This window comes from Balaenoptera physalus, assembly GCF_965194825.1.
Source record: "Balaenoptera physalus genome assembly, chromosome: 6".
Lineage (NCBI taxonomy): Eukaryota > Metazoa > Chordata > Mammalia > Artiodactyla > Balaenopteridae > Balaenoptera > Balaenoptera physalus.
The window spans coordinates 45,176,214-45,194,746 of record NC_138885.1 but is presented as its reverse complement, the minus strand read 5'-3'; the positions used below and the strand labels follow the sequence as shown (position 1 = coordinate 45,194,746).

The 18,533-nt window shown below is 41.9% G+C and overlaps 1 long non-coding RNA gene across 1 annotated transcript in view; it reads left to right on the top strand.

Moving 5' to 3' along the window:
* The window catches only part of LOC309662430, a 65,953-nt gene that overhangs the window by 17,434 nt on the left and 29,986 nt on the right, over window positions 1–18,533 (top strand). Inside the window, exons 2-3 of the long non-coding RNA XR_014264671.1 lie at window positions 1,181–1,320; window positions 3,333–3,768. This is a non-coding gene — a long non-coding RNA (uncharacterized lncRNA). The remainder of the gene's footprint in view (window positions 1–1,180; window positions 1,321–3,332; window positions 3,769–18,533) is intronic.

Sequence of the window (18,533 nt, the reverse complement as noted above, 5' to 3'; positions counted from 1 at the left end):
TATTGCTTGTCACCTTTGCTTGGAAATAGTGATGAATTCCACGATATCCAAGTTTAGTTAAGGTTTTTCTTTTTTCATTTTACCAAATGGGAGTGTGGCTTTAGTAATTCCTAATTGGTTTGCATTTTTGCTTGTTAAATTTGCTTTGCCTGTGAAGTCAGTTCTCAAACAAGATCAGAGAAATCCATATCCCAACAGAAATAGGTCTTTTTTTCAGTGATCTTCTGTTGAAGACTTGTAACCGATCTTAATTACCCCATGGCATCTGGAATGCAATAGCATTTATATTTCTTAATTTTTCTAAATAAAATTAGAGCTGCTTCCAACACTCCTTCACCATGGTTAATGAGAAATTTGTTTATCAGGGCTTCATCACCACTCTTGGATCTTACAAGAACCCCAGGCTTGCGTCATCCAGGAAAATGGAGGATAACGCAATTGGGATGGAGTTTTTTCCTTATTTCGCAAACCTTTAAGGACACAAAAAACAACTAGCACTGCTGACAGTCCCTCAAATGATCCTTCACACCCTCACCAAACTCAGCCAAGGAAACCTTTTCTGGGACCCCCATGTTTAAGCTGCTTGGTTTCTAGTTCCACAGACACAGAGTCACTCCCATCTGAGGTTCTGCCACTTCTAGAATACCCCATGGCAGTCACCTCCTGCCTCTGCCCAGCTTCAGGAAAAACCAGCCACACTCCAGGTCCAGGCTTCTTCCTTCTTCCACTCATATAGAGCGTCAAGTCCCCATCTGATTCTTTTTCAGGCAACGTAGCCCATGCCCTTGATGGACCTAGCACAGTGTTTCTCATAGTGTGATCCAAAGAAAGCTGGTGATCCCTGGTACCCCATCAAATAACCTGCCTGTGCTTTACCAGTTTCAGATGAAAAACAGCATCCAAGCAATTTTGTTCCCCTCCACTTCACAAATTGGAGATGTAAGATCAAGCATGAATTTTACAGAAATCCCTTTATCAGGTCCTTAACAATAAGCCCAAGCTTACCATGAAGCCCCTGATGGAATAGGTGCCGAAGGGAATGAGATGAGACAGAGTCTAAGAAAAGACTAGTGTAAGAGCTAAGACTTTGGAGGTCTTGTTGATAGCATTAACTAATGAGAACTCTTCCAACGGGTTCTCCTTTAACCGTGTTACTCATATTGCTCTTTGTTTTTTTCAGCTTCCCTAATGAATAGAGTGCAAAACAGCTGAAGAAGCAGCCTTATTGCTCAAAAGCAAATGTTGATACATCTCAGGGCTTTGAGCATGGGAGATGAAGGGGCCAGCTTTATGCCACTTAAGGTGGTAACATGGTTGATGGTAAGTGAAATCATGTAACAGAAATCTACTTTTTTAAAAAAGACCCCTGACACTAGTCCTCATGAACATTGTGAGACATTTTAGGAAAAGCTAGGAAACATTTGTAAGAGAGGAGAAGGAGTTTAGTCAGTGGGATAAAAACAATCTTGTAAAAGCTTAAATTTGCACCTCTTTTCCCACGGTAAACCTTCCCAGGAACATTCAAATTCCACCTAACACATTACAGAAGTATTGGTATATTCCTTTTCTTCCAGACATTAAGGTAACTAATAGATCTGACACCAAGAATAATAAACTACCTGCAGAGCAATGCAATACAACCAAGAACAAGATTTTTTTTTTAATTGGGGTATAGTTGTTTTACAGTGTTGTGTTCGTTTCTACTGTACAGTGAAGTGGAGTTCCCTGTGCTGTACAGCAGCAGGGAACTCATTAGATATCTATTTTATACATATTAGTGTATACATGTCAATCCCAACCTCCCAGTTCATCCCACTCCACCCCCCTTTCCCAGCTTGGTTCCATACATTTGTTCTCTACATCTGTGTCTCTATTTCTGTCTTGCACACAGGTTCATCTGTACCATTTTTCTAGGTTCCACATATATGCGTTAATATACGATATTTGGTTTTCTCTTTCTGACTTACTTCACTCTGTATGACAGTCTCTAGGTCCATCCACGTCTCTACAAATGACCCTATTTCGAAGAACGAGATTTTTTAAATGCTGCTTTCTCCTCAGTTCCCTAGCAAGCGGCACCATAGTCGTCCCTCTGTAACTGCTTTTGCCTTTTTAATCCATCCTATGCAATTGACATCTCATCCTACCCAACTCTGTTCTCTATACTTGATTCTTTAGCACTTTGTCAGTTTAAAATACAGTTAATTATCACATTGTCTTCTCACTAATTGCTATTTGAGATTATTTTGTTTCCCTAACTAAATTTTAAACATCTTATGAACAAAAAGTATTGAAACTCTTTGGCATACCATAATAACTAAAGTAGGCATATGTACCTAATAGCTACACAGTTATACAATCAATAATTACTTGACTCTTAGGTTTAAACCACACATCAAAAATAAACAAAATTGCATTACTTCTTAGGTTTTTTCCCCTCAAAATTAGATACAGCCTTAGAGGTACTGCAAAATATTAGATTATTTGTTGCGAAATCTTTTTTTTTTCTTTTAAAAGTCCCTTTTAGATGAAGTGAGAGAGTAGCATTGATATATATACACTACCAAATGTAAAATAGATAGCTAGTGGGAAGCAGCTGCATGGCACAGGGAGATCAGCTCGGTGCTTTGTGACCACCTGAAGGGGTGGGATAGGGAGGGTGGGAGGGAGACGCAAGAGGGAGGGGATATGGGGATATATATGTGTACATGTGGCTGATTCACTTTGTTGTATGGTGGAAACTAGCACAACATTGTAAGTCAATTATACTTCAGTAAAGGTGTTAAAAAAAAAAAAAAGTCCCTTTTAGAAAACACTGGTCAGGAAAGTACAATACCCCCAGAGAGATGGTGACATCACAGGACAGCAACGCTAAAATGGACTTTCGCATAGCAATGGAATTGCTTTAGTTCTAACTTGAGTTCTTAAATTGGATTGATCCGCTTAAGAAGGATAGAACCATTTCACAGGCCTGTATGGAAGAGTTACATTTGGGGCAGGTGGAAGACTAACCACACAAAGAACAAGACTCAGGTCAAAGGTCTTCCTGAGAGAGAGGCTGCCTCACTCTGCCTGATGAAACCCTTAGTGTCTGTCATGACCTTCAAAGCACAGAAAAGTGCACAGCCCCACACAGGCCCCTGGTCCTATCAGCTCTGTGATTGGAGTCCAGATCACTGAATTGCAGGCAGATGACCTCAGCTGCTGACTGAATCTGTCGGGCTCACTTTTCAGCATCTTAGAATCCTTTTGTGAAAAACCAGAGTCTCCTTCCTTCCCTTCCTGTCTGGTTTGCATCACTGACAAATTCCACTTTTCCTCTCTTGAAAAAGATATTCTTCCTCGGCCCTGCCCCTGTGGAAGAACACAAACTACTCCGAGATGAGCTGGTATGCAGCCTTCATCACAAAACAATGATAAGTGGTTGAGCTAAAGCATCCAATAAAGCAGCTAGAAGGAGAAAAAGGCAGAAAGAATGTGTGCCTTCTTCAGAAACAGTACTCCCCATCCATCAGCTGAAAAGGAAGTCTGGGACGTGGCTTCAAGTTTTCATTAAAATGCAACAGGGCATCAAGAAGTCGGATTTGGACCAACAACGAGATATTTTTCTTACAGTTCCTTTGCTCTGGACAGCTTTGCTGTGGGCTTCAAAGTTCTCTCTCTGACCAAATTCAGTGAAGTTGTTTCCTCCTCTTCTCTTTGAACCCGGAGCTTTGGGAAGGGCAGCAAAGTAAGCCGAAATGAAATTGCCAAACTTATGGTTCTCCAGTGAGTGAGATTTTCTCTAATGCTTACCAACTGTCACCAGGTCAGATGGATTTTTCTGCCTGAAATCCCTTGATGCATTAATTTCTCTGCCGTCTTAGGGTATCCTTCTGAAAGCAACCCCAGCAGCCATAAAAACATAAAAAGAAAATGCATAGCATAACTGGTGCACAAAAGGACAGTAAGGAACAAAAAGCGAGGAGAGGGCAGGAAGAAAGGTCTTTAGACAAGCATCTTATTTGCTTGGTTTTTGATTCAGAGGGCAATTCACACAGAGCTCTACTCAGACCCACTAGGAAATGCATGAGGTGCTGGGTCTGGGTCAGCCAAACAAGAAACCCTGAAAAGCAGCTGCATATGCTCTTTTCTTGATTCATCTAGTGCGGTGACTTTTTTTTTTGTAAAAAACCTTTTGAAGCAATGAAACCACAATATATAAAACAGCTGACAGTGGGTCTCTCTCCTCGGGAGCAGCCCATATGAGCTTCCAAACAGGTGTGGGGTTGGAGGCATGAAAGTCACCATTCCAGGGGGTTTTAATAATCTAGGAAGTGGCAACACAGGATTTCATTTTTTTGGATACAGAGGGCTGACATCTAAGTTAGAGGGCAAGAAGATATTCTCTCTGAGGCAGTCGTGTACAGTTTCTTATTCTTTCTGGTTTCTTGAGCTAAAAATTAGCATCACTTTTAATAGATACCACAAGTCTTATCACCCACCATCTAACTGCCCTCATCTTCCTTCCTTCAAAACACATCTCAACAGATATTTATTGAATGTTTCTAGTGTCCAAGGTGCGAGGCACTAGCTGGTTATTAAAAATATAAATAAGGACAGTAGTATTAGTAGCAGTAGTAGTAGTAGTAATAATAATAAGAGCAAACACTTCTATAGTATTTATTTAGTGCCAGGCACGGCTCTAAGCTCTTTATATGTATTTAGTCATTCAATCATCGAAACAACACTCTAGGAAAGATATGATTATTATTTCCAATTTACAGATGGGGAAACTGAGGCACATAGAGATTAAGTAATTGGCTGAGGTCACATATCTAACAAGTGGCAGAGCTGAGATTAGAACCCAGGCAATCTGGCTCCTGAATCTGTGCTTTAGGCATATTTGCTTTATGTACACTGTCTTTGGGGTTTATTATCTATGCTGCAACAGAGAAGTTTCTGCTCCTACAGCTTTCAACGTCTATCTGTCTCCTTTCTGGAACTCAGTAAAGGACTGTGGACAATGTATACATGAGAAAGGCTAATGACATCTGGGGACATGAGGGGAGAGAGGGTCGTGGGAAGAGATCAGATATCTTGCCGATTAGGCAGGCAGGGGCTGTGGAGCATCGAGAATCGAGCTATTACTACAAATGTGACACGTGTGCAACCATCACTGTGTGAAGCCTGGGACTTACAAATTAACATATATAACATTTGAATTTTAGTCCAAATAAATGTACAGTCTGTTATTTGGAAAGGAATGATGACAGAGTTATATTTCAGTAGATAGATCTTTGGGGCCTCTGTAATTCATACTCTTCCATCTTTCTTAATTTGGCAAACATTTATTGAACATTGTCATTCTTTATTTTCTTTCCCCTAAGCAACCACTGAATTATCTTGAGAATATGAGCCAGTTAAGAGTTATTGCAGGCCCAGAGAATAACAGGTCTCTGTTATTGGAACAGTATATTCCATATTCCTGCTCAAACACAGACCTTCATGCCATCTAAGACTAGAAAGAGAACCAAGTGTAAGAGAAGACAGTTCTTTATTATTGAGCACAGCACATTTAACATAATAGGATATTACTGGTGGACTGACTGCTCTAAAACAGAGATACTTAGATAAGGTCTCCAGCCAGCTCTCAATGAGACAGATATTATAGGTGGGCTGAACCAACACCCCATTCCCAACACCTTTATCCCTTGTCAACCTCTATTATGGAAAGTAAGAAAGCTAAATACTCATTTTACCCAGTTCCCTTGCATAATGGACATGTGATGAGATTCTGGCCAATACAATGTAAGTGGAAGTCTGCTAGGAGGTTTCTGGGAAAGATTTTGCATTTCTGATAAAAAAGGACAATTGCAGTTGGCATCATCGTCTCCTCCTTTCTTCCTGATATGAATGTGGAAGGGCTGTCTAGAGCAGCAGCAGCCGTCTTGTAAGCAGGAGGAAATAACTATGAGGACAAAAAGGATACAAAGAAATTGGATCCAAAATGGCATTGCTGAGCAGTTAAAAAGAACAATGGTTCTACCTCTACCTTTCTTGTTATGTTAGATGCTATTTAGGCTACTATTCGTTGAGTCATCTCTTCTTACAGCCGAACACATTCTTAGCTAATACACAGGAATCACAGAAAATCCATAGCTATTTGATACCTCTCATTTCTCAATTAGAATCAGTGTTTTTTAAGACAATAGCATGTGCTTGTATAATGAGCCAGTATTTTTTTTTCCACAGTGACCTTGACATGTCTCTTCACAGAAATTAATGTTGCCATCACAACTGACATACATTTGGCAGGAACAATAAGTCCCCTTCCATTCTTGTCCAGCTTAGATTCCATGATCATCCTTACAATCAGTTTGGAAAAGACCTTCCTCTCTAACCCCTACTCCCACTCTCATACTCAATTGGCAAGACCCCAACAACAGAGAAATCCAACCATCTCCCTCTCCTTGTGGGCAGCCAAGCTACGAAATGTTGTAGACTGGTTTCACATTAGGTTCATACTTGCAAACCTCAAATGGGCCCTCAACTCTGCCCGAAAATTTAACTACATTTCTTTAGGGCTTACTTTTCCCCTCTCGGAGATGGCTTGTATGCCCTCTTTTCTCTTCTCCATTTTTTCATTTAAAAGCATATCCCTTTTTGCTCCACCCTTGCTACTCAAAGTGGTCTTTGGACCAGCATCATCAGTATCACCTGGGAAACTGTTAGAAATGCAAAATCTCAGCCCTCCCCCCCTCCCCCCCCCACCCCACCAGACCCGCTGAATCAGAATCTGCCATTTCACAAGCTTCCTGGCGGGGTTTACAGGCCCACGTACACCAACATTTGAAAAGCACTACTGCTGACTTTATCCCTTCTTAAGAACTTCATTCTCGTTGTCATTCTCAATCTCCTGAGTCCTTATTTACTTTTCCCCTAATTCCTTAATTCCTATCAGTAAATACTGTCTAGTACTTCCTATCTAAGAAAATCAAAACACTTCAGGCCCCACTCTTTTTTTCCAGTGTCTACTCCCTTTTCCCTACTTCCCTTTACCAAGTCCCTGAATTAATTCTCCACCTTTGCTGTCTCGACTTCCTCCTCTCCCCTTCACTCCTCAACTCAATCTGACTTCTGTCTCTTCTATTCCACCAAAAAGAACCCTTGGCAAGGCCACCCATCACCTGCATGTGGCAAAACCCAGTGCTTACTTCTCTGAGCTCTTCTTCTAGATCTCACAGCTAAGCTCTCCTTCATCTGAAGATATTCTTTTGCTGGCCTTTCGGATCCTGCGTTCTCCAGGTTTTCCTCCTTAGCAGCTTCTCCATAGTCTGTTTTGCCAACTTCTCTTCCTTTACCTCACCACAAATTATTGGAGTTCCTAAGGCTTAATCCAGGGCCTTGTCCTCAGGTGATCTCATCCCATTGCATGGCTTAAATAGCACCAACATGCTGAGGTTTCCCAAATAATCTCCAGGCTCTGAAATGCGCTCTGGTCCGTTCACCAACCTATATGATGTCTCCACGTGAATCTCTTGTATCTCAAAATTGTCCTCCTTAAAACTGAACTTTTGATTCCTACCCCCTCTTTTCAAAAACTTTTCCTCCCCTGGTCTTCTCCCTTTTAATAAATGGTACCACCATCCATCCAATGGTGTAATCCGGAGACATAGGAATCATTCTTGATGTCACTTTCCCGCACCCCCTACAACAAATAATCAATAAAATGTCTCTTTTACCTGCAAAATATCTCAAATCAGTCTCCATCTCTCCATCTCTATTTCACCACCCTGGCCAAGCCACCATCATGTTTGACTTGATCCACTGCAAAAGCCTTTTCACTGGGTTCCCTTCTTTACCATGTTGCCTCCTCTTATCCATTCTCCCTACAGAAACCAAACTAGTCTTTTAAATGCATGAATGTGATTAAGTATCTGACCCATGTAGAACTCTTCAATGGCTTCTCATTGCATTTAGAATAAAATTCAAACATCTGTAAACTGTCTGCATGATGTGACTCCTGCTACCTCGCTACCATTCTCTCTCTCTCCCACCGTACACGGCTTCCCTCCACCTTTTTGAAAATCTTGAGTCTCTTGCACTTCTGGGAACAAAATGTTTTCTCTTCCTGGCTCCTCCTACTCCCTCAGGAACCAGCTTTGATGTCTCCTGTTTAGATACCCCTTCCCTGACGACCATACTTACTTCCCGACACACATTCCCTTTACTCTCTACACTGCACCCTCTTTCTTTTTCTTCGAACTCAGTTCTAGGCAGTGTTAAGGAGTGTGTCTTAACTAGGCAGCATGAAGACTATAGTATATGTTAAGGGTTGATCTGGGTGATCTCCACCTCTTACTGGGAGAAAGGCACCGGAGGAAGCAATTCAACAGAAATGGCTGGACTGCACTGGCGCTGTCCCACACAAGGTGTCACTGAAGGCTGCAGGCGCTGGTGTTGGTCGGTACGTCCTGAGTCATGAGCCCACTGGGGCCAGTGAGCAAGACCGTGCTCTTGTGGGTGGCGTAGGCTTTCCCCACATGGAGAGGGCATTGCCTCCGTCAATGATCTAAGTTGCTTCTGGAACAGGAAATAAGGCTTGGAGAGGCAGGCCTTAGACGGGAGGAACTAGAAATTGCATGCTTTCCCTGGGCCTTGGCTCTGAGGGCTGGACACACCTCGAGAACTCGGAGTGGCCTGGCCTCTCCACGCTGGGCCTGTGGGCTATGAGGATAGCCAACCCACACGCCGGTAAGGTGGGCTCTGCTCACAATTGTGTCCAGATCAAGAGAAGGACCTTCAAAAAAAAAAAAAAAGAAGGACCTTCTCTCAGGCTTGAAAAGGAGTGGTAAAGGGAAGAGCAGCCTCCATTCTGCCTCACAAGGGCCAGACTGGTGTTTGAGGCAGTGACCTGAGGGGGACAGAACCTTGGGGCTTTAAAAGAAAGTGATGAGGCAGCATGATGCGGAACAAAGATGCTAGGGACCCGTTCGAGTGACCTGTTTCTGAGCACTGGTGAAAAGCACTCAGCAGGAGCGGGTATAACTAGGGACACCTGGGCTTGTTGTCCCCACCTTCTGGAGGGTAAGAAAGAATCTAGTCCCTCTCATTCACAATTCGTTACTAAATATATGTGAAATTATATTTCTAGTCGTAGGCTATGAGACCTTCTCTTGTTTAAGGTGGCATTTCTTGACTTATAACTGGCATTTCGTGTTTGTGGTTTAGTCAGAAATCTTTTAGGTGCTGGGACAGAAACTCAAAGTAGCTTACGCAGAAAAGAGAACTTATTGGCCCATGTACCTGAGAAGGAGTGGCTGGGAGCTTGGGGCTCAACCATGTCAAGGACTCAATGCAGCCCTCTCTCTCTTGGCTTTGCTTTTCTCTGTGTTGGCTTCATTCTGAGGGAGACTCCCCCCTGATGTACCAAAGGCAATACTTGCCGGTCCTAAGCTTTACTCTCCTTACAGTTAACAGTCCCAAAGGAAGCATAAAAATGGGCCACTTCCCTGAAAGATCTCACAAAAATCCTGGAAAGAACTATGACTGGCTTGACTTAGGTTACATGCCCATACCTGAGCCAATCAGGTGCAGACTAAAGGGCTGGACCAACCAGTGCTGGGTACCAGAGGAGGTGAGACCATGTGGTCAGACAGTGCCACCAAATAGGGGAAGGGCAGGTAGCTCCTGAAAGGAAAAGATGCAGAAATGACAAAAAGTAACGTCTTTTTCAGCGAAGAACATATAAATAGTTGAAAATTTAACCAAAAGCCTTTACCAGTACGAAATGGAGATGATACACAGATGTGCAGACACAAATGGTACAGAGGAACAACTAGAGAGAAGGAAAAATCCTAGGGGCAAAAAAGAAAAGGGATGACAAAGAGCAGAAAAAGGCAAAAATGTATTGATTCCAAAATAACCAAAGACCCAACCACACAGTTGAAAATATACCATAGACTATGTCGATCCCCATGGTTTCTGGGAGGTATAGAAATGATTCCCAGAGCTGAAGCCCTGGGATATTCAACCCAAGACAGCATCACCCACTTCAGGCCCAAGGGAGGAAGGGAGGCTATTCACAGACTGGAATTTGAGATACCAGGAGAAAAGTCATGCATATGACACTCACAGATTTTTAATTTGTCCTCTATTACACCCTGAAAAGTACATTTCTATGCAGGATATCCATATTTTAAGATATTCATAGGAGTTCTGGGAAAGGCAAATAGGCCAAGAGCAGCAACTTTCTCCGAAGCAGGCTACCAGTGGGATTTATATATGATCAAACTAGTATAGTGTTTTGCACGTAATATCCAGGTGGCCACAGACAGAAAGAAAGTCTCTGGTGATGATCTTGAGACATGGTCTGGTGAAATCTTACCAAAAGTCTTAAATCAGGCCTCAAACTGCTACCTCACCAGTCAGTCTCTGGAACAACAGCCTGGCTGTGGAATCCTGTTACAGATAAACATCTGGAATGAAGGCAGATTTCATAGACCAGAAACCATCCAGTAACGAATATATTTTCACTCTGGATTCATTAAAAATAAGAAAAGGCATACAAATAGGGAGAGGAATACAGAGGATGAGAAAGATTTTAGAATATATTGCCATGGACACCTTATTTTTACAAAGAAACCTGAAGAAATTAACATAGCAGCACGGTAGGCATGCGACTCTGTAGGCACCTCATCACATGACAGAAGGGTGAACGCTAAAAAGACACCATGGCTTTAGCTGAAGGACCAGCAGAAAGATGTATTTTATTTTCAACATTTCCATTCATCATCTTCCCTCCACAATCCCTCGGTCCCTTATCTACAGCCATCTTCATCTACAGCATCTGCAGTGCTGGTATTCTCCCTGGTCAGCAACTCTTTGAGCTGACAGGACATCTAGCAATGCGAAAAAGAGCAAAAATTCTAGAATGGGTGAGGAGCATCCGTGGGGCTATGTGAGTGATGGAAAGGAAAAAAGGAGAGTACACGTGTCTCTCTCTCTCAGCCAGCCCCTCGAGGGTCTAATCAGTTCTACAAGAAATCATCAAAACAACTATTTCATTAAACACCAGCCGTCATCACTGTTAAATCATTTTCTAGGCGCCACTCATCTTTCAACTTCAAGAGCTAGGACACTATATCACTTGGTCCTGAAAATACAATACTAATAAATACCATACCTTGCAGATTCAGTTTAATCAGCCCTGTCTTGAAATAGCTGTTTACTAATTTTGCATAATATAATTAAATGCCCAAACACTGTATTTAAGAAACATTAAAACTATCACTTATGCTGATGGGAATTGGGAAATTCCAAATTTAGAATGTCTAATGGTGTTGCAAAAATAAGATTTTCCATGAGGACAGCAAATTGGAATGGGAATTAGGAAGTACAGTTCCCCTTCTAGTAAATATTATGATTCATGAAGAATACAAGAGGCAGGAGCTCAGGGAGGCTTAGAATCTGGTTCAACACTTCCTCCCTTAGTGAATCGAATCCTCAAAAACTGAATTTGGTATTAGGTTTCAGAAGCTCCTAGCTATGAGGGTTTTCAGGAAGAGGAAGAGGGATGTGGTAGAGCAAGCTGGTCATTTCTTCCACTTTCCAGACTGTTCATTCCTTCTCTGTCATCTGCTATCTCCCCATCCCCTCCACTATCAGCTAGGAAACCTTGGGGTCTTCCTTGATTTCTCCCTCTTCCCTAATGCGTATCTTTGACAGGCTCATATCTGAACATTCCTCTCCAGTCCACATGGCCTCATCCTAGTGAGGCCCATGTTATGTGATGTCATACCTTCTCTGGCCTATTGCAAGGGTCTCTCAACCGGTCTCCTACCTTCCAATATCACTTTACTCCAACCTTTGCTATTCATGCTATTGAATTAGCTTCTAGAATGTATATCTCACTCCCACTAGTCAAATCCCACCTATACACCCCAAACGCTTGTTGCTGAAATTCAAATTTCCAGGGCGGTTTTTAATACATTTTGAAGTTTCTCTACTTAAATACTCCCAGCCACATCAATCTACTTCTTCTTCCTTAATAGAGTAGGTAATTAACCTAGCACAGTGCTTGGTATATGTAAGGGAGGGTAAGAAATATTAGCTTAATCTACTTGGAATAAAAGAAAGCTATTATACTCCTAGACATTCACCCATACCATTCCACCTCGCTAATGCTCTCCCTTCTCTTTGCCACTTGCCAAAATTTGCTCTTTCTTCTAGGAGATCAAGTTCCACCTCTTCCGTGAAGCCTTTTCTCTCCAGACCACTGTGGTTATTCTCTCTCTAAACTTCTGCAGCAGTGGCCTGTTGAAAGGATTATTTGGTTCCCTCCCAAAGGAGAGGAAGCTGGGGTATTTATCCACCAACTTCCATCCATCACTGGTTGAGATCTGTTTCCAGGAATATCGATGCACTGGCATTTTGACCTGCCTTATGCATGAGCCAGGAGGGAATTCCTCAGACAGAACGCAGTGGGTCTTGCAGTAGAAAGCTGCAGGATTGTAAGGGAATGTTGAGTTCCCCGGGGACATGGAAGGGAACATCCTTTCATGGTGCTAGGTGTAGAAAAGCTTCCCCAGTGACTCTCTTGAATTTCAGATACACTTCTCCTTGCCCCCGTGTTGCAGAAGTAACCATATCCTCTCAAGATAACAGTGTTAGTAAGGAACTCTAGTAACTCCTTTCTCTATCTACTAGACTACAGGCAGAAGGAGCTCAAAATAACTCCACAGCAGTGGATTAGTATGATGGTCTGTGGAATATCATGATAACAATGTCCTTTTGAATTATATTCTGTCAGAGAGCTGACTAGTTAACATAGCCCTTGGACAAGGCTCTGATTGGTTATATCTGCCCATCTTTGGATTTCTACTTCCTGATACAGCCTGAACTTATGTGTAATAGTTACATACCAAGTACAAGAGGCTCTGTTGCTATGTTCTGGTAAAGACACTGTACCTAGCACAGTTAGTGTGATTGAGACTATTACTTGATTAAGTTTATGGTGGTCCTCCATAATTTGCCATGATCTACCTGGATTTTTCAAGGACTACGTTAATATATCAAATGTAGAAAACAGTGTAGGAAATACACAGAATACCCTGGGTTTATCCTCTGTCTGAAACATATCTACAAAATCTTTTTTTTTTAACATCTTTATTGGAGTATAATTGCTTTACAATGATGTGTTAGTTTCTGCTGTATAACAAAGTGAATCAGCTATATGTATACATATATCCCTATATCCCCTCCCTCTTGCATCTCCCTCCCACCCTCCCTATCCCACCCCTCTAGGTGGTCACAAAGCATGGAGCTGATCTCCCTGTGCTATGCAGCTGCTTCCCACTAGCTAGCTATTTTACATTTGGTAGTGTATATATGTCCATGCCACTCTCTCACTTCGTCCCAGCTTACCCTTCCCCCTCCCCGTGTCCTCAAGTCCATTCTCTATGTCTGCGTCTTTTTTCCTCTCCTGCCCGTAGGTTCGTCAGAACCTTTTTTTTTTTAGATTCCATATATATGTGTTAGCATACAGTATTTGTTTTTCTCTTTCTGACTTACTTCACTCTTTACACAATCTTTTTTTTTTTAATTAATTAATTTATTTATTTTTGGCTGTGTTGGGTCTTCGTTTCTGTGCGAGGGCTTTCTCTAGTTGTGGCAAGCGCGGGCCACTCTTCCTCGCGGTGCGCGGGCCTCTCACTATCGCGGCCTCTCTTGTTGCGGAGCACAGGCTCCAGACGCGCAGGCTCAGTAGTTGTGGCTCACGGGCCTAGTTGCTCCGCGGCATGTGGGATCTTCCCAGACCAGGGCTCGAACCCGTGTCCCCTGCATTAGCAGGCAGATTCTCAACCACTGCGCCACCAGGGAAGCCCCCCAGAATCTTTGAAATCTTAATGGAGTTACTAGGAATGAAAAACAAAGCTTCCTTCAACTGGCAAGAGTTGGAGATTGGATCCACCTTGATGCAATCTGTGGGTTCACTATGGGAAAACCACCAGAATGCAGAATAAGCAGAAACACAATGTCAACACGCAGCATAAAGTTGGGAAACTACATTAAATTGCTATACTTTATTTACAGTAATGAATCTTAAAAGAAGCAAATTGATTCATGCTAATAATAGACACCATTACTAGAAATAAGGTCTTTGAGATTCTCTGGCTATACATTGCTAAACTGTTAAAAAGTTACCCATGTCAGAAGCAGAGAACACTGAAGAGCTTTGGGGCTGAAACCTCAAAGTATGAAATGAAAATGGTACAAGCCTAGATCCTAGTCTCACTCAGGAAGAGTATTCGGTGGTCACCTCTGGACCAGGCTAAAGCTTAACCATTTTCCCTTCTGTGAAACTGGTTTGTAGGATTTCAGGCTAAACTGTTGAAGTCCTACACATGGTGTTAAGACTGAGTAACTCAGACTTCGGGGAATATACCTGTAGATTCTGATATCATTTTTCCGGTGGAGATAAAAAGCCAGGGTTGGGCTTTCCCTGGGGGGATGGGTTGTTTCCAACCTTAGTCGTCCTGGGAAGAGTCAGCTCCTAAGACAACATAAAGACTAAAGAGACAGGCTCTCGGGGAACTAATACTTTGAGAAGGAGATAAGCATACAAACAAATGATTATTAAAATAAATACTTATAAGCAAGAATAGGAGAACTGGGTTATTGTTATTTTCATCACAAGTTTAGCTGCCCAAACAGGTTTAGCCTGAAATCCTACGAACCAGTTCCACAGAAGGGAAACACATAACCCATATCAAGGACCCACAAAACTAGAAAGCAACCATTTTATCCTGCAAAATAATCTCCAAGGTGATGGAAACTATGCCAAGAAGAAATGGGCTAAGGAGCAAAAGAGATCAAAACAGAAACAGTGGTTATATTGGGTTTACGCCTCACAAAATCTCTGATGGAAAAGACCAGCTCTAATTGACTGTGTTTGTATTAACGCTGCTGGAGGCTTCCTGAGATGGTAAATAGCAGGTTGCTACCTGACCAGCCTTAGGGACTTGTTTGAAGGGACACGTCTGTGACTAGTGCTCCCCTAATCATAACCTCCTACTGCTCATGACGGCCGGTGGGGACCTCCACAAGGCATGGATTTCTATAGCCCATTCATCAGAATGGGAAGTTCTCTCTCCACACATCTTAGGGGACTTTATTGTGCAACATTATTTGATTTGCTGAGTCCATTGATTTCTAAGGCAAATATACCTACTAAAGCTAGTTAGAAAGCCAACAGTTTCTGCAGTGACATCATCACCCCTACCTACAGAGCATATGCTCATAGACCCAAAGAGCACTCTTACTATTCTACCACCACTAGACAGATCCTAATTATTGCCGCCTGTCATAATAAAAAGCAAGTATATTAGTCCCGTCTTTATGTCACATAAAAAGATGCTAAACATTACACCTGGGGATTTGGTACCTTCTTTTCACAAATGTGTCCCTCTTTCCCTTTGTCCACAGTGCTGCCAAATGTTACCCTTTAGTCTGAAGCTAATGGATAATGCCCCCACTTCATCTACTCTCAGCAGCTGTGGCCATCATCTAAATGAATACATGAGTTGAATTAATGTGCAATGAGTGCCTACAGTGTCCTGAACTATATTAAAAATGAGGAGTGATGGCCCCAAGGAATAAGTTCCTATTTTCTTTGAAGCTCAGAATCTGTGTGAGGAATAGATTAAAACCGTCTAATACATAGTTCACCTCCCAACTGTGAGCTAGAAAGATGAATAACTCATAAGAGTACTTTACTTTGGTTCTGGGATTTATTTTTGTGCTAACCTGTACAGGTATGGAGGAAATTCTGGGAATTCGTAAAACTTCAATCAAAATAACAAAACCACAATGTGAAGCTCTAACTCTGCCAGGAAGGTGTTCGATTTCCCCTTGGCAGTCCATTCCAGACTGAAGAAGCCATCACTGTATAGTCAGGGGCCCCCAGGAAACAGAAGGCATGGTGAGATCTGGAGAGACTATAACAGAAGGATTCTTTAGGGAAGTTTGGGTATAATTAAGGAAACTTACAGGCAAAGTTGAGGATCCCAAGGATAGCACCTGAGGAAGTCATTACCTCCCTGAGAACTGAGATGGGAGGAGGAAGGGAACATGTTACTGGAGCCTGGATGAGCTTAGAGAATGGAAGGGTTTCTCCTGGGGAGAAGCAATTGTCATGGAGGGATGCAGCCACAGACAGAACTGCAGTGGGAGCAGGGGGAGAAGGAAAGAAATTCCTCTCTCCTCCTGCCCTTTCATCTCTTGCATTGCCTCACATTGGCCAAATCCAACCAGAAACCAGAGGTTGTTAAAGCCCAGATGATGGAGCCTGTAAGGTCAGGGTTAGAAGAAGGTGGAGAATGGATTTGGGGAAGGGCGGAAGGTGAATGACCAGCACAATCACCACCTAGACCAAGGTCAAATACCAACCTCTATTAAATTGTCTTTTCTTGCTTTAAGGTAGTATTTCCCAAAATATATTCCAGATGGGGGTTGGGGGAGAAGAGTAGGTCTGTGCACAAATTCATTTAAGAGACACTGAATTAACGCATTTAAACAGGCTTCACTACTCCAGGAATTTTTAAAGCTGCAATAGACTAAGGGTCATAATTTTTTTTTTCAACAAATAATTGTTCAGCGCTGTGATGAACCAGGCACTGGGCTGGGTGTTGGTGAACAGGAAAGACACCTACACCTGCAGTACTTACAGTCAAGTGGAGGGCAGGCAATAAACAGGAATCAGAAAACTACAAAATGTTTATGACAACATTCTCAGATGAAGACAAACTGTGTGACATGTCCCAAACGAAAGTTACTTAGCTTCAGAAATATATATTTCTGGAAATTTTTTAGGGAGAGAAGGGCTCTTTGATAAAGGCACTCTGAGTTTTGCTTCACTATTAGTTACATATTTTTGGTCTGAAATTTACATAATTAAATACCTAATACCTAGTTTTGATGACAGCTTTTCACCCTGCTGGCCCTAGACAGTCAGTCAGAGAGTAAATCGGATACTTATGGAAAATGGATAGTGGGAAGGTAACATGAAAAAGGAGAAGCAATATCTTCGTTGTCAAAGCCATTTTAATCAACTTCACATTTTCCTTGCAGGGTAGACCCTGTACGGCAGGATGGTATTGTTACTGAAATGGCCATGGGCTGGATATGTGTGAGAAGATAAGCCCACTTACCAGGTTCTAAGGCAAAGTCCAAAGTGGCTTGACTAAGATGAGACAAAGAGCAGAGAGTAACTTTCAAGAGAATTTGTTTGTAATACACATTTACCTGACTTCTGTTAGAGAATAGCTTTTTGTAAGAAAGTGTTTGGCAGTTGTGGTAGATGCTGTTTGGTGCTTCACCTCGGAGCCCTTTGCTGGCTGGTGCTCGTCACCCAGGCCACTGGCAATGTCACCCGCTAAGGGCTCACAGCTGCCCCTTCTCAGGCCTCCCTAACCCGTCTGCCAAGGGCAGTTGTCGTGAGGCCAAGGCTCAACTTTACAGGAACCCATCCTGGCTGACTTTTCCCCCTTCGCCCCCTCTCTAATAAATTTTTCCTAAAGAGTACTTCATAGCTGTTATCCTTGTCTTCATCAAGCTTCACAGGCAACTGGGAATCAGAAAGGGATTTAGAAGCTATCACACAGCAAGTTGGCAGAGCAAGAAAGACGTCATTATCCTCTTTACTACCTTCTCTATGCACTGATCTGTCTATTGTGGCTCTTTGAGTTCTAACCACATTGGCTATTTTAATAGTTTTCCATTTTGATTCATTTTCAGAAAGAATATATGTGTAGGACAGCTTATTGAATTAACTCCTTCTGTTATCCACATTTATGAGAAGCTAAGCTATTTAGATCATTAGTCACTAATATCCTACTGTAGACCATTGATCCAAATTATAGGCATAAATATCTATGAAGAAAATTAAAAATGTGACCATGACCAGCACGCTAGTGAGCTCTTTACAGTAATAGCAAAGGTGACAATCCTTAAAGAACTTTTGCCACGTGATGTTAAATATTGTTAGAATACTATTTGTACTGCGCATTATAGTTTTTAAATACACTGTCATAAATATTTCATTTGTCTCCACAGTAACCCTCTGACCTGAGTAAAATATCGGAATCTCTGTTTTATAGATGAAGGAACTGAAGCTCAGGGATATTAAGGGACTTGCTCAGTGTCTAATAGTTATGAAGTTGCATGGTGAAATTTGACAGTTTTATTTTTAGCAGATTTGGAGCCTTTCTATTTTATTGCCTATTTGATCCACTTTATCATGTTTTGTCATTTCTTAAATTATTTGAGTTCATAACATCAGTTTATGGTTTAGTCATCATAAAACTCTGTAATACTATTTGTATTCTAGAACACGAGACCTTCTAGAATTTCTACAAGGCAGCAAAATAGGTTGCCTAATTAAATACTTACCTAATTTTTATGAAGTTGATGTGTCAAGATTTTTATTTCTCTCCACTTGTTATAAATGTGACTTGTGGTTCTGTAAAATTAACGTCCATTGATTTTCTCAG